A 5,224-nucleotide genomic window follows, 5' to 3' on the forward strand; every position below is an offset into this window, starting at 1 on the left:
TAGTTCTCAGAAGGAAGCAGACCCATGCCAAGACTCTACAGAAATGATTCTTATCTTATTTGTATCTCAAAGCGATTCAAAGGATATGTTGCAAAGTAGATGGACTATGTATTTTGCGACACCCAATTGCCAATCAAATAGATACTATTTGATCAGGTGCACTCGTCCGCTTAGTCACCAATGTCCAAAACATTACCAGATTTGGAGCTAAAACTAATTTATTTTTTTGTCGGATTGAATAAGACTCAATAAGAGGCGCGGAGAAGATTTACCTGTTAATTTAGAGGAAGTTCTATTGAATTTTTACAATACTAATATTAATAATCTTTACATTTGATACACTGCTATACTGCAACACAAGAATATGCTCTAAAGTGTAGTGACTATGTACTTTGTAGGCGAACGCAGCAGCCAATTAGCACACAGCAAATGTCCTGCAATCAGCTTGAAGTAAATGTACCAATTTTATTTGGGCGATTGTTGACTAGGGCACTGTGAGAAACTTCCTTCTATTTTCGAATAGTGCCATGGGATCTTTAATGTCCAATTAAAGGTACAGGAAGACGGGACCTCGGTTAGTGTCTCATCAGAAGAATGAGGTGTTCAAAATTATGAGGGTTTTGATAGAGTAAGTTGGGAGAAACTGTTTTCTCTGGCACGTGGGTCAGTAACCATAGTACACAGATTTACGATACAACAACAACAACAAGATTCCATTTATAAAGCGCCTTTCACGTCAGGAGGACGTCCCAAGGCGCTGCACAGTTGGGTCAGGACCCGAGCAGGGGGGAAATGGTCAGGGTGAGGGGAGGGAAGGGAGGGAGCGAGGAGGGGGGAAATGGTCAGGGTGAAGGGAGGGAACGAGGAGGGGTAAGAGTCGAGAGGGGAGCTGAAGGCTCGGTCAAAGAGAAAGGTTTTGAGACCGGCCTTGAAGGAGGAGAGGGAGGAAGCAAGGCGAAGGCACTGGGGGATAGAGTTCCAGAGCCCAGGGGCTGAGAGGCTGAAGGCCCGGCCACCGATGGTAGGGCGATTGGGGCGGGGGACGTGGAGCAGACCGAGGGTACGGGCAGGTAGGTAGGGTGATAGTAGGTTGGAGATAATTGGCAAAGAACCAGAGGGGAGATAAGGAGACATGTTTTCACCAAGTGAGTTATTACGATCCGGAATGCACTGCCAGAAACAGCGAAGAAGCATGTTCAATATTAGATTTCAAAAGGGAAATGGACATGTAGTTGAAAAAGTAAAAATAGCAGGGTTGTGGGGTAAGAGCGGGGAAGTGGAACTAGTTGGATAGCTCTTTCAAAAAGCTGGCGCAGGCATATGGGCCGAATGGCCTCCGTCTGTGCTGTAAGATTCTGTGATGAAACCCAGCAGTGCATTTTCACAAGAGAAGAATGAAATAAAAAGTTTTACCCAAACAAATAAAAAAGAATGCAAGCTTAAAGTTCCAGGTTAAATGTGGAGAGTTTTGTGTTTATTAAGCTAAGAGTGCAGAGAGTGAGGTGTCACGGAATGTAGCCAAGTTTTGCAGAGATGTGTTGCAGCGATTGCTGGCTGGATGGAGATTGACAGCAGCTGCTTTCTGCTGTAGATGTTGCAATCTAAGTAATAATCTAGCTTTGTGGGAAAAGCAGAAGATGAGGAGAGGTGGGGTTCACAGATAAAGTTGATTTGATAAATGCCATCCTGTGTTTATCAGTAATCTTGGTGTTTTGATGAAGCACCAGATCATATCAATAAGACACCTCAAAATGCTTCACAGGCTATACTGTAAGGCGTAGTCGCTCTGAACTTGCAGACAAACACAACAGCCAAATTGCGCATTGCAATGTCACACAGAGCCACAAAGTGAATGATTAGTTTTATCTGGGGATTGTTGGCCAGGACACAACAACAAAATTACATTTGTAAAGCGCACAGAATTAAGGACCCGAGTTGATTTGTATTATGAAGCAATATATAATATTAAAAATCTTTACATTTCATGCAGCACCTTTTACCTCTGGGGGACAAAGTGCTTCATAGGATATACTGTAAAGTGCAGTGGTTATGTGTTTTGTGGGCTTGGCAAATATTGGCAATGGCTTTTAAGAATTTAATAATCCTTGCATTTGATACATTATTGCACATTTCATACTGGGTGGACATCCCAAAGTGATTTACAGAACTTAATAGTTCTCCCTGGAGGGATGCACTCTCTTTATCTCATCCTGTAAAGTATTGTGTGAAGGTTGATGAGAGCTATCTGGTAATAAAACATTTCTGGATGTAAACACCTGCTTATCTCTTCAATGATTAATACTTCCGCCAATTCCCGTGAATCAAACATGCACGTCAGCTGTAAAAATGTCACTCCGTCATTTATATCCATTCATGTTTGCTTTCTTTCCATTATTCTAATTCATATAAAAGAAGTGAATGCTCTATTTATAAAAGCAAACTCCTGTCTCTCATCCCAACAATACCTGGAAGCCGAATGAGCCATATTAGGATTCCTGGTATTGTTGATTTCAAGATCCTCACACTCATCTACAGATTCCGTTCATGCCTTGGCACGTCCTTTCTTCTCCAACCTGCTTACTCCCTAACCCACTTCCTGTTGCCTCCGCTTGACTGGCTCCAGCATCCTGCTTGTCCCTTGTGCCCTTCGTTCCACCAACGGTGACCGCATTTTCAGCTACTATGCCCCGAAATTCTGGAACAGTCTTCTTCTATCCCTCCACTTTGTTATCCCTATTCCCATCCCCATCCCCATCTTCAGGTTGTGCCTGAAGATCTTCCTACGGTCATCTCCCTCCTCCTCAGCATTGAGCTCTGCCACTGTCAAGCATATTAGGACACTACCCTGTGTGAGGGGCTCTATATATAAATGGAAGTTGTTGTTGTCAAGGGAGAGTAATTCTAAGGACTGTTAATCTGAAAGTGAAAGGAAAGAAATAATTGCAGATAAACGTTGTGCAACTTGCACACAGCCACATCCCACAGAAAGCAGTCCTTCGAGGTCCCATCTGCTTATTCAGGTGGCTATTAAAGATCCCACGGCACTATTCGATAAGAGAAGGGAGTTACTCTTGATATCCTGGTCAACAATCCCCTAAAAATAATAATAACCCTTGCATTTGATATAATGCCTTATCACGTCTTTGAGACATCTCAAAGCACTTCACAGAATATACTGCAAAGTGAATTGGCTGTATCTATTTTTTTGTGGATGAAACGCAAAGCAGTGTCCCACAAAGTCGTAGATTGAGTGACCACATTTTTTTATATTAATATAAAACTGATCACTCACTCCATGACTGTTAATGGGACATTGCTGAATGCAATTGGCATTTCGCTCACAAAATATAGTCAATCCACTTTGCAATATATCATGTGAACTTCTTTGAGATTTCCCAACAATGTGATAAGGCGCTATATCAAATGCAAGGATTACTTATTAATTATTTATAAAATAAAGGGTGCTATCAATTAAGCAAGGCTGATGTATTGAACTTTTCCAATGGAGGACAGCACAAGCTTAAAGTTTTTTCCTGTACAGATTGCACATAAGATTTTATTTTGTTTTTGTAGAACATGTTTGCAGAGGAAATGTAGTTGTGTAGCAAGAGAAATGTCATCATATCCAACCCAATATTGAGAAATATCAAATCTATTTCGAAACAATCTACTACTTGAGAGCTTCAGACACCAAATGCTAGAAATCCAAACATGACATAGACCCAATAATCCTATTTGCTTTAACCACAGTTTTATAATAATAATAAGTAATAATAATAATGATCCTTGCATTTGATATAGGGCCTTATCATGTCATCGAGAAGTTCAAGCATTTCACAGAACATAGTGTAAAGTGAACTGACTGTATATTTTGTGGGCAAAATTATCTGGAAGATTGTTGGCCTGGACACCAAGAGAAACTTCCTTCTCTTTTTGACTAGTATCATGAAATCTTTAATATCCACCTGAACAGGCATGAATGAGGGGCCTTGGTCAAAGTCTCATCTAAATGACAATGCAGCGCTTCCGCAGAACTGAGCTGGTGTGTAAGTCTGGATTTTGAGATCAAATTCTGACATAGGTCTTAAACCCAGAGGTGAGAGTGACCAACTAAGCCAAGTTGACACTTGGACATCCAACCTATTTATTTATTTATCCAACCTATGTATTTATCCAACACATTATAGGTTTTCAGGAAATGGAATGTAAAATATTAATTCAGAACTGCACTGGAATAGATAAGACGAGCTAAATATAGTTGTCAAGCATTCTATTGTCATTGTAGATATGTTGGTATAATTGTAAACACGGTTCTTCCTGTCAATTATCCAGAGAGTAATAGGAATCCTTGAACGTCGATTCTGAAAAGTTTGTAGGAAGCTCACGCCTTAGCAGTTTGTTATATTGCTGCAATTTTGTAATTGTGCAAGTCAGCTTGTTAGTAAAAATCTTTTGGATAGATGTCATGGAAAATTACAGTGTAATAAACACCTGAACCAAGCATTATTATTATTATTTAACAATAATAATTAGGTCACTCAATCTATGACTGTTCATGGGACACTGCTGTGTGTAATTGGCTGCCGCGTTTTGCCCTCAAGTATATTGTCAATTCACTTTACAGTATATTCTGTGAAGCGCTTTGAGACGTCCAGAAGACGTGAAAAGCGCTCTATCAAATGCAAGGATTATTATTATTATATTATTATCTTAACTTCTGTACAATTTACACCTGTGTTATTAGCATTAAGAAGGTTATAGGCACCCCCACATCAGGACCTCATTTGTATGTCAACCTGGCTCATTTGGTAGCACTCTTGCCTCTGATTCAGAGAATTGTGGGTTCAAGCCCTACGTTGAACTCATGCGTATGCGCAGCAGAGTCCCGCAAACAGCCTTAGAGTGAGCGGCCAATTTTTTATTTGGATGATTGTTTGCTAGGACACCAGGAAAGAAACTCCCCTTTCTTTTCTTTTTGAATATCACCATGGGATCTTTAACGTTCACCCGAATAGGCAGACGTGACCTCGGTTTAATGTCTCATCTGAAAAACAGCACCTCCAACAATGCAACACCCCACCCCAGCACTGCATTGGAGTGTCAACTGCGTATTTTGTGGGTGAAACGCAGTAGCCAATCGTGCATAGCAACTTCCCACAAACAGCTGTAGATTGAATGATTCAATATTTCATGCTTACACTGTTGATTGATAGTCTGCAGGAAG

Source organism: Callorhinchus milii, unplaced genomic scaffold, assembly GCF_018977255.1.
Source record: "Callorhinchus milii isolate IMCB2004 unplaced genomic scaffold, IMCB_Cmil_1.0 Scaffold5, whole genome shotgun sequence".
NCBI lineage: Eukaryota > Metazoa > Chordata > Chondrichthyes > Chimaeriformes > Callorhinchidae > Callorhinchus > Callorhinchus milii.